This window comes from Mobula hypostoma, chromosome 19, assembly GCF_963921235.1.
Source record: "Mobula hypostoma chromosome 19, sMobHyp1.1, whole genome shotgun sequence".
NCBI classification, from domain to species: Eukaryota; Metazoa; Chordata; class Chondrichthyes; order Myliobatiformes; family Myliobatidae; genus Mobula; species Mobula hypostoma.
Window position 1 is genome coordinate 43,982,971 of NC_086115.1, and position 12,094 is coordinate 43,995,064.

Below are 12,094 nucleotides of genomic sequence, written 5' to 3' on the forward strand. Positions count from 1 at the left end.
CAGAGTATTACAAATACAGATGCATTACTCTTTTCATTAAACATAAACATTCATTGTCTATCTACTGACAGAATAAAGCTGTCCCCATTCACGTACATCCTGGAGTTGTCAGTGCCTTAATACATGAAGTACATGTGCAGCATCAATGAGGGCTTGCATTTAGGGATGGTCTGCCTCCTTTGGAAATACTTCTGCAGCCTTTCCATCGGGGAAAGAAGAAGAATGGAGCAGTGACAGAGTGGAACTCTTGTGAGAGTTAATAAGAGAAAGCTGATACAATGAATGTTTCCTGAGAGAATCCTATTTCCCTGCTGAGGCCTCCTATCTTCACCCTATTGCACTGCTGCAGAATGCAGGTTCAGCGAACCAACCTGCAATACATTTAAATAGTTGGGGAATTAAAACACTACAAGTTGGTGAAGCAGTAAAACTTAACAGCTATCTGTTTTCTCCTAGCTGGATGAATTAAAATTTCAGGGAAGTTATATAAATATATCAGTCTACCTCAAATCAGCACATCAGTTGCTGATTCAAAACTGGAACAGCATCATAACCAGGAAATAAATGTCTGATTGACATCAGTTTGAGTGTCAAACATTAAAAATATTTCAGTTGGTACAAGCTCCACAAATTGCAATGAAAGTCAGTTCATGCATTATTTGTAAAGGCTTGAATATTTTCTTCTGTTGCTGTCAGATCACATCAAGTTGTTGTCATTCAAGCTTTGGGTGAAGTAAATAAGCTTTTCTTTGATTAATCTTTCTGTGCAGATTGTTTGAAAACAGCGAGTTTTGCCTTGTATACCTGCTACTTAACATTTCCATCATGTACATATTCAGAATGAGTCTTTTTGCAATTATAATGTTCGGTACAGAGAGAAATATCTTGAAGATGTCTGAGAAATGCAGAACAGTGTTTAATCTCTGCCTCATTCATAAGGCGTGATGCTGATGAGGCAAAAATAACGGAAATGAGAGCAAAGGATTGGATGGTAATTGGTAGGTCCAATTTTGCCAATAGATCCGCAGTTATTAACTCAAGTCGAGGATAGCACAATTTATCACAAATAGGTAAGGCCTTTCTTTATGACAATATCATTCGAATGACGACAATATTTTAATTCAAGTCAAGTGGCTCAAAAAAAATAAAAGTGACTCAGATGGTGACAGGAGGGCATGCAGGACTGAGATATACCAGTGGTGTCAAAATTTCAAGGTTAAAATTTATTATCAGAGTACATACATGACACCACATCCCTGAGATTCTTTTTCCTGCGGGCATACTTATCAAGTCTATAGAACAGTAACTGTAAGCAGGATCAATGAACAAACAAACTCTGCAATAAATAGCAATAAATAACAAAAGCATGAACTAACAAGATGAAGAGTCCTTAAAGTGAGACCACTGGTTGTGAGAACAACAGAAAAAGAATGAGTGTAGTTATCCCCTTTTGTTCAAGAGCCTGATGGTTGAGGAGTAGTAACTGTTATTGAACGTGGTGGTGCGAGTCCTGAAGTACCTGTACATTCTACCTGATGCAGCAGCGAGAAAAGAGAATGGCTTCAGTGGTGAGGATCTTCGATGATAGATGCTGCTTTACTCCAGCAACATTTCAAGTAGATGTGCTCCCTGGTTGGGAGGATTTTACCTCTGATGTACTGAGCCAAATCCACTACCTTTTGTAGGATTTTCCACTCAAAGGCTTTGCTGATCCCAGACCAGGCCATAATGCAGTCAGTCAGCACACTTCCCGCCACACAGCTATGGAAATTTGCCAAGGTCGCAGCAGCAACCTTGCACTTGGTGTCAGTAAGATCAAAGAGCTGATTGCGGACTTCAGAAAGGGTAAGATGGGGGAACACACACCAGTTCTCAGAGAGGGATCATAGAGAGTGAGCAATTTCAAGTTCCTGTGTGTTAATATCTCTGAGGACCCATCCTGGCCCCAATATATCAATGCAGCTGTAAAAAAGGCAAACCAGCGGCTACCTGTATATTTCATTTGGATATTTAGGAGATTTAGTATGTCACCGGAAACACTTGCAAATTTCTACAGATGTACCACGGAGAGCACTCTAACTGGCTAATCATTGTCTGGTATGGGGGGTGGGGGGGTTGAGTTGCTACTGCACAAAATCGAAGCAAGCTGCTGAGATTTGTAAAATTAGTCATCTCTATCATGGGCACTAGACTCTGTAATATCCAAGACATCTTCAAGGAGCAGTGCCTCAAAAAGGCAACAACCATCACTAAGGACCCTACCACCCAGGACGTGCCCTCTGCTCATAGTGACCATCAGAAATAAGGTACAGGAGCCTGAAGGTACGCGCTCAATAACACAGGAACAGCTTCTTCCCCTCTGCCATCTGATTTCTGAATGGACACTGAACCCATGAATAACTCACTACTTTTTTTTTATTTTTATTTTTGTACTACTTATTTAATTTAACTATTTAATGTATGTATGTGTACACATTAATACATATATTTACTGTAATTAAGTTTTTTTCCTATATTATCAGGTACTGCATTGTATACCTGCTGCAAATTTAATGAATTTCATGACATATGCTGGTGATATGAAACCTGATAAAAAGAAAATGCAAAGTAATAATCACAGCACCAGTATTCCCAAGGCACTCACAGTAGACCATTGATAGGCAATTTCCTGGCAATGGTATCTTTTACAACTGAATTCCTGAGTGCGGAATCCCCAACAGCAGAATCCTGTCAGAAACTCCAACAGCCGAACTTCTGCAGCAGCAGAAAACCCAGGCACAACCAAGAATACAGGACAAAAAAACTACGCTTGTACTACATCCCCACAGTATAAGCCACGACAGCGGCACACTCCAATGTGTTTGCCTCCGGCAGCCAAGAACCATGAGTCTAGACAAAGTCCAAAATCAGCAATTAGCTCCATAGCAGGGAAGTCCATTAGAAGTATATCTGACAGCAGACCCATCGAACAACAGAGCCCCCTGATGGTCAATACCTCGATGGTGGATCAATCCACATAATTATTGACAAGTATGACAGGATGACACAGAATGGTATACTCATGTTTTTATGGAAAATTTCTGAGCTATGAGGATCTTGTGAGCTCTATAAGTTGTCACAAAGTGCCATTTCATCCTTCATCAGAGTGACAAGAAAATTCAACAGAGGTAAAAAGCCTTTTAGTTGAGGTGGGAACAGAGACATATAAATAACTAATTCACACATATCTTAAAAAGCAATGAATGTGCTGTTTACAACAGTGGTAAAAATGTTAAAGGCACAATGTAATCCTTTATCTTAACTGAAAACCTCACATTAAGAATGGAATACTAAAGCATCCAGAACCATTCGTGATGATGCTATGGCAATGAAGAACATTTTAGCACATTGCAACTTGGGAGAATTTCATAAAAAATCACCAACAGATAGAATAGTTTATAGATTGAATGAAGATTTATTCCAAATGACCCTGTACGTCTGAATTACAAACTTGAGAAAATCTGCAGATTCTGGAAATCCAAGGCACAACACACAAAATGCTAGAAGAACTCAGAGGTCAGGCAGCATCTATGGAAATCACTAAACAGTCGACATCCAGTCCTGATGAAGTGTCTCAGCCCAAAACGTCAACTCCTTATTCATGTCCACAGATGCTGCCTTTCCTGCTGAGTTCCTTCTGCATCTTGTGTGCCTTGCCTGTGCATCTGAACTTACGTTAAAGAAAATCCAATGGACTGGAAAATTGCAAGTGTCACTTCACTCTTCAAGAAAGGAGGGAGGTAGAAGAAACAAAAGTTAGCCTGACCAGTGAAATAGTTAGCCTGACCTCAATGGCTGTGAAGGTGTTGGAGTCAATTGTTAAGGATGAGGTTTCAGGGTACTTGGAGGCACACGGCCAAAGTCAGCATGGTTTCCTTTGGGGAAAATCTTGCCTGACAAACCTGTTAGAATTCTTTGAGGATATAACAAGTGAGATAGACAAAGGAGAATCTGTGGATGTTGTGGACTTGAATTTTCAGAAGGCCTTTGATAAGGTGCCACACATAAGGCTGCTTAGCAAGTTAAAAACCCATGGTATTACAAGAAAGATATGAGCATGGATAGAGAATTGGTTGATTGACAGGAGGCAAAGAGTGGGAATAAAGGGAGCCTTTTCTAATTGGCTGGTAGTGATTAGTGGTGTTCCACAGAGGTTGGAGTTTGGACCACTTATTTTTATGTTGCATGTCAATGAATTGGATAACAGAATTGAGGGCTTTGTGGCCAAGTTTATGGATGATCTAAAGGAGCAGGTACCTTGAGGAAGCAGGGGGGCTGCAGAAGGATAAACAGATTAGGCAAAGAAATGGAAGATGGAATACAGTGTTGGGAAGTGCATGGTCATGCATTTTGGTCAAGGGAATAGAAGGCGTAGATTATTTTGTAAATGGAGAAAGTTGAAAAATCTGAGGTGCAAAGGGTCTTGGGAGTCCTCATGCAGGATTCCCTAAGGGTTAACTTGTAGGTTGAGTTGATGGTGAGGAAGGCAAACGCAATGTTAGCTTTCATTTCAAGAGGACTAGAATATAAAAGCAAGGATCTAATGCTGAAGCTTTATAAGGCATTGGTGAAGCCTTACTTGGAGTATTTTGAGCAGTTTTGGGCTGCTTATCTAAGACAGGATTTGCTGACGTTGGAGAGGGTTCAAAGGAGGTTCACAAAAGTGATTCCAAAAATGAAAAACTTATTATATGAGGAGCATTTGATGGCTCTGGGCCTGTACTCGCTGGAATTCAGAGGAATGGGGTGGGGGATGCGATCTCATTGAAACCTATTGAATTTTGAAAGATCTAGACAGAGTGAATATGGAGAGGAGGCTTCCTATGGTGGGGGAGTCTTGACCAGAGGGCACAACCTCAGAATTGAGTGGCCCATTTAGAATGATTAGGAGGAATTTCTTTAGCTGGAGGGTGGAGAGTCTGTGCTATTTGTTGTCACAGGTAGCTGTGCAGGCCTGGTCAGTGGGTGTACTTGAGACAAAGGTTGATAGATTCTTGATAAGTCAGGGTATGAAAGGTTAGGGGAGAAGTCAGGAGAATGGGCTAGAGAAGGAAATGGATCAACTATGATCAAATGGCGGATCAGACTCGATGGGCCGAAAGCTCCAGTGTCTTATGGTCTAATAGATAGCACTTCAATGGAGATGCAAAAAATATATGTGTAGGCCCGCAGTCAAACAAAAAAGACTACTTAGGGAACATGCACTGGCAAACAGTGCAGCAATATAAATTTAAAACGGCGGCTATCAGTTTTGCCAAATGAAGGGTCACATTGCAGCAGTTTGGTAATCAAAGAGCAAACTGAAGATGAAAGCAGATGCTCACAATAAATACCTTTAGTGGCTGCTGATTAGAAAGATGAAGAAACTGTCACATTGAGTATTCATAATGTAAACAGCCAAAATGAAAACTAGTGAATCAAAGTTTTAAAACTAAAGTTTTAATCAAAAGCAAGCATCCTGAAATGAAAACCAACTTTCTATGTTGTATTGTGAGTCACAATGCTTACAAAATTTCAGCTGGATGCCTTTATGGGGAAAAGCACAATCAAATTTCTAGTTGTTGGATCAAACAGGATGATTGGTGAAACTTATGTAAATATTCATGAGCGAATCATTATAGAAGCAATATTAATAGCTTGACATTGATGGGCAATATTAGATATATCAACTGAATATAAATTGGGAAGAGCAACACACATCAAAGTTGCTGGTGAACGCAGCAGGCCAGGCAGCATCTCTAGGAAGAGGTGCAGTCGACGTTTCAGGCTGAGAAGATGTGGTTTGTTTAGAGATGGCAAAGTCAAATCATGCAAAATGAACAAGTAAGGATATCCAGATGTACTAAGAGATTTGTAAGTTAGTATTAAGCTCCATAATGTGAAACCCATCTACCCAAAGTCATGGCTATTCATTAAACATTGAAAGCCTGTCAAGTGGGAACTGGATAAATTGGAAAGTCAGGGACATTTGACAAAGACAGGTCAAAGCGATCAAAGTGATTGGGCTATGTTGAATGCAATGGAGCAGCTGAAAGTAAACGAAGTATGAAGACCCAGTGGCAACTGGATGGAGTAGAAGTTCACAGTGATAATGCCTAGAAGAGTGCTTATGTCCCCAAATAAGAGAAAGGGAAGAATTACAGACAATGTGTCTGGCAGCTGCATGATGTGAAGGGTGGCAGAAATTACAGAGAATAGGCCACTGAATGTGCAATGTTCAAAGTTCAAAATTTCAGAATAAAATTATTATCAAAGTACATATATGTCACCATATACAACCCTGAGGTTCATTTTATAGTAGGCATACTCTAATTCCATAATAAAATAATATCCATAATAGAATCAATGAAAGACTGCATCAACTGGCCAATCAACCAGTGTGTAAAAGACAACAAACTGTGCAAATACAAAAAGAAAGAAATAATCATAATAAATAAATAAATAAGAGTTTAATATAGAGAATATGAGATGCAGAGTCAAAGGTTGTGGGAACATTTTAGTAATGGGGCAAGTGAAAGGAAGCTACTCAGCCCATTAAGTCTGCACTGGTTCTCAAAGCCTTGCCCTCATGTATTCCATTGTAACTTATTCTGTCTCACAAGTCCATCAATTCCTCCTAATTCTTCTATCACTAACTTGCACTGGGAACAATTGAAAGTTGCCAATCAATCTATTAAGAAGGATGTTCATGAGATGTGGGAAGAAATGAGAGAACCAGTAGAATCCCACTCAGTCACAGGAAGAATGTCCAAAATCCTCACAGCTATTCTGGATGAGAGAATAAGTGTGGGAAATGGAACAGAGTGGCTCAGAGCTCAGTTAACTATGACGGGTGGGGAGCTGTGGCTCCTTTCTTGGGCATTCTGCAGTGTCAGCTACAAAATTGAATCCAAGGCTTTGAAACAAAGCAATGTAACAAATGCATTGTCCACAGAATCTTGTGAAAATTCAAAGACTGGATGTGAAAGCTTTATCAATATAGTATGAAGACCAAGTCAAAATTATCACTAACTTCAACTCCCTACTGCCCATTACGCCACTGGCGTTTAGGGCAGCACTGAAGTTACTCCATCTCTGGAGGTGTTCAGGGCAGCCTTCATTGTGTCAGTCATTCAAGTACCGACGGAGACTCAGGAATACCATTGCGCTCAGATGTAGGATTCTTCATAGCTGTTTCTGTAATAACTTACTTTACCAGTCAGGGTTGTTCTGAGCTGAACCCCCAAAGCTGGAGGACCAGTGAACCACTCTTAGTCTGGCCTCTACTCTTTGACCCGTTTGGCATGGGTGACCCTACCACGGGCCAAAGCATAGCTTAGTCTGGCCTCTACTCTTTGACCTGTTTGGCATGGGTGACCCTACCACGAGCCAAAGCATAGGGCCCTGACTCCAGCTAACATAGCTCTCTGGGTCATTGAGGCACACAAGCCTCCAAACCCTATGGCAAGTTTCTGAGTCCATCTTGGATGACTAACTTCATACTATATGGATAATGCTTTCACATCCAGTCTTTGAATTCTCACAAGATTCTCGGGACAACATATCTGTTATGTTGTTTTGTTTTAAAGTCTTGAATTCTAATTTGTAGCTACATTGAGACTGAAATATAACAATTATTTATCTTTGTATTTATAACAAACTCTGGACTCAAATTTACCAGAAATGAATGTGGTCTGTTACCTGTGTAATAATACTTCCCAAGGAGGAATCAATGCAATTTAATACTGAATACCATACCAAGAAATTGCTTCTCTATTTCAGCAGTACCTGGTTTGCCTTTCAACAATGAATGGGAGGGAAAAGCATTGGTGTTCTCCAGCCCTCATCTATTGCATGATTGAGGAATGTCCAAAACATCACATATTAACTTCAGTTCAAAGGAGGTGTCATAATGGATAATGGGTGTTTTGATAACAGCTTCATATGCACACTACTGCTCTTCATCAAAAAATGTTGTCAATTTTGGCAGAAAACTTGCATAGTGTTGTACCATATTTAAGGAGGGCTTCCATTCAAAACACATGTTAGGCTTGGGAGCCTTTATAATCACTTGACAATAAACCATACACACCAATTTTAACCATGATGTTTTGCAGAGCACATTTACAGTACCTCTTGAGTTTCACATTGTGCTTCTGCAGCCTCAGTGAGAATCTCATCTTGAGCATAATGTCCTGATTGTAAAAATAATGGCATGACTTCTGTTAAATTTCATCCACGATGCTATCAAAAATTTTACAAGTGACTTATCAAAAGGGAGTTTAGTATTATAATAATAGTGTTCTTTGTGCATATGGGTAGTCAACAGTTTTTGCTTGTTGCGAAACACTGTATTTATGGTGATTTGTTCTGCTTATAATCCTGTGCTTAAGAACATATTCATTGTAGTTAGTCAGAGACAAAAAATAGATATAGCTGCAAAAAGTAAGACTATTCTATTTTTGACAAGTCACCATGTTATCACTGTTGTTTAAATTGCAAGAAAACTTTAGTTTGAAATATGTAGAATTTGAAATTGACTATTGTGTGCTAATTATAGTTCTAAGATGAAAAATAACAGAATGACAGCAGAGCATTTGGGAATGGTGGTAAGGAAAGTAATTTATATGCTGGGCAGGTTGAATTGTAATCTAGAGGAAATGACAAGTCATTTTATCACATGTCAGCAATGCAGATCAATGCAACATTGTAAGTGTGGTCTTGGCGGAAGAGACTTTTATAATGAGTACATGTAGATTTCTGTGAAAGAGGAGTTGACAACATTTTAGTCCTCATAATTAGTCATCACAGTGGTTGTGTGTGAAGCACATGGATCTCCAATTACCATAAAACATATGTTAAGCAAGTTAAGAATAGTTTTTACACACCATGGTCAACCAGTGAAATGAACTTCCGAAAATGGCCTACAATTTTGTGCATGACAGTTGAAGGATTTTCTGAGAAAAAGGGATCAAACATATTTGAAAGTTGCTGGTGAACGCAGCAGGCCAGGCAGCATCTATAGGAAGAGGCGCAGTCGACGTTTCAGGCCGAGACCCTTCGTCAGGACTAACTGCCCTGACGAAGGGTCTCGGCCTGAAACGTCGACTGCGCCTCTTCCTATAGATGCTGCCTGGCCTGCTGCGTTCACCAGCAACTTTGATGTATGTTGCTTGAATTTCCAGCATCTGCAGAATTCCTGTTGTCAAACATATTTGAGTATCTTTTATCATCAGGATCTAGGAGGGAGTGAGGTGTACAACTAGACTAAAGTACAATCATATTTAAATAATGTGCCTGCTTAGGTCTCCTTATATAAAACACAGCAATAATAGTACCTTAGGAAAGGTCAACATCAGAGTATCTAAGTAAAATCTGTCTGCTGAATGTAGTTTAAAAGTGGGACTGTTTTTCCTTAAGGTAGAGATAAGAAGATCAGAATTCGCAAAACTATACTGGGTCTAAGTTTAAAACTTTTTGTTAATGTGAAAACAACATGATTTTCATAGGGGAGCAGATATATTGTATTTTTTAGACATCTGATTTTTTTAAACTCTAGGGGCTGGAAAAATTAGATTAAATTTAAAAATGCTTGAAGCACTCAACAAGCTGATAAAAAGTTAATATTTCACGTCTGAGACTCTTCAGCAGATGCTGCCTGACCTGTTGAGTGTTTCCATTGCTTTCTGTTTGCATGCTGTATTTAACTGGTTGGTGGTCCTGTAATATACCTGCCCTATATCCACAGCATGTTGTCACGTCAACCTCTTGCAGGATATGAAAAACTCCACACATGCACCTTTTGAATTTTCAGTCTTTGTAAATAAATGATTACTTCTTGAGATTTATTGCTGGAGTCTTAATGTATTTGTTAAGACATCACAAAGATTTATAGGTAAAATGATCCAGCTGTCTCACTGTGCTGCAGTCAGTTTAGTGCAGATCCAACAACCTATCACTGAATGTGAACTAAACAAAAGAGATGGTTGTTGACTTCAGGAGGACACGGAGCGACCACTGTCCGCTGAACATCGACAACTCCTCTGTAGAGATTGTTAAGAGCACCAAATTTCTTGGTGTTCAGCAGGCGGAGAATCTCACCTGGTCCCTCAACACCAGCTTCATAGCAAGGAAAGCCCAGCAGCAGCTCTACTTTCTGCAAAGGCTGAGAAATGTCCATATCCCACCCCCCCATCCTCACCACATTCTACAGAGGTTGTACTGAGAGCATCCTGAGCAGCTGCATCACTGCCTGGTTTGGAAATTGCACCATCTCGGATCGCAAGACCCTGCAGCGGATAGTAAGGTCAGCTGAGAAGATCATCGGGGTCTCTCTTCCCGCCATTACAGACATTTACACAACATGCTGCATCTACAAAGCAAACAGCATTATGAAGGACCCCACGCACCCCTCATACAGACTCTTCTCCCTCCTGCCATCTGGCAAAAGGCACTGAAGCATTCGGGCTCTCACGACCAGACTATGTAATATTTTCTTCCCCCAATCCATCAGACTCCTCAATACCCAGAGCCTGAACTGACACTAACCTACTGCCCTCTACTGTGCCTATTGCCTTGTTTATTATTTATTGTAATGCCTGCACTGTTCTGTGCACTTTATGCAGTCCTGAGTAGGTCTGTAGTCTAGTGTAGTTTTGTGTTGTTTTACATAGTTCACTGTAGTTTTTGTATTGTTTCATGTAGCACCATTTTTCTGGAAAAATGTCGTCTCATTTTTACTGTGTACTGTACCAGCAGTTATGGTTGAAATGAAAATAAAAAGTTCCTTGACTTGACTTGACTTGACTTTGTTTCCTGTGTTTAAAAATTAATACCTTTCTTTTCCCAGAGCATATCAGTGACTGAGTGCAAGTGGGCTTATCCTGCTTCATTTAGTAGACCTCTGACTTTTGTGTCAAATTGCTGTGGATTTAAGACTCCCGCCTGCGCTCAACATGTTTTATACCTTTGGGTGAATATAAAATATTCAGTATCACATTTTAAGCTTGAGCTGTTTCTAGCAACCTATCCAATAGTTTTTGATTGGTAATTTATTTATTCTTATTGCTGTCTGTATTTGAATTAAAAATCAATTAAAAACTGAATTATACACAATTTATATTCAAATACAATATTTTCTGGGTGGCAGGGTGGAGATATGTCTCTACCAAAGAAAGTGTAAGGCGTTCCTTCCCTCTGCGACCCAGCAGGTCAACCTTGGGCAAGATGTAGAACCTGCTTAGTCCCCCGATCAGGGTCACACAAAGCCATGGGAACAGGTAGTGGTTGGTCATATGAGCAGCTGGTGCGTATCACAAGTCCTAGTTAAGTGACCACTGATGCCAGGCCGACAATCTCTGAAGACTATTGATAACGACTGTGGTCACCAATCTTGTAAAGACACTGCCCAGAAGAAGGCAATGGCAAACCACTTCTACAGAAAAATTTGCCCAGAACAATCATGGTCGTACAGATAGAAGACCATGATTGCCCACTTCATGCGACACGGCACACAGCGGTGATGATGATGAATATTTCCTACTCCTTGCAGTTTACATTATTTTATTTCTTTCTCAGCTAATTTTTTATTTTGAAATACTTCATCTTCCTTGGGTAGTTACAGAAATTCCACCAATTGTTGAACAGTTTGCCATCTACATAAGAATTAGTATGTAGAACATAGAAAATAGAACAGTATAGAACAGAACAGGCCTTTCGACCCACAATGTTTTACTGATCATTTAACCTATTTCAAGATCAATCTAACCCTTCCCTCCCATTCTCTTTCATAAATATGCCTATCTTAGTGTCTCTTAAATGTTCCTAAAGTATCTACCTCCATCACTAACTCCATTCCATGTGCCTACCACTGTATGTGTAAACATGAAACTACCTCTGATTTCCCTCCATACACTTCCTTCCAAATATCTTAAATTTATGCCTCATATTAGTCACTTACACTGTGGGAAAATGTTTTTGACTGTTCACTCTGTCTATGCCTCTTATCGTTTCATACACCTCTATTAAGTCACCTCTTATCCTCCTCTCCAAAGAGAAAACCCTATCTCTCTATCCT

General features: G+C 39.8%; 1 protein-coding gene across 1 annotated transcript in view; it reads right to left on the bottom strand.

Annotated features, from left to right (window-relative positions):
- The window catches only part of tcerg1l (transcription elongation regulator 1 like), a 598,955-nt gene that overhangs the window by 292,845 nt on the left and 294,016 nt on the right, over window positions 1–12,094 (bottom strand). The window lies entirely within an intron of this gene.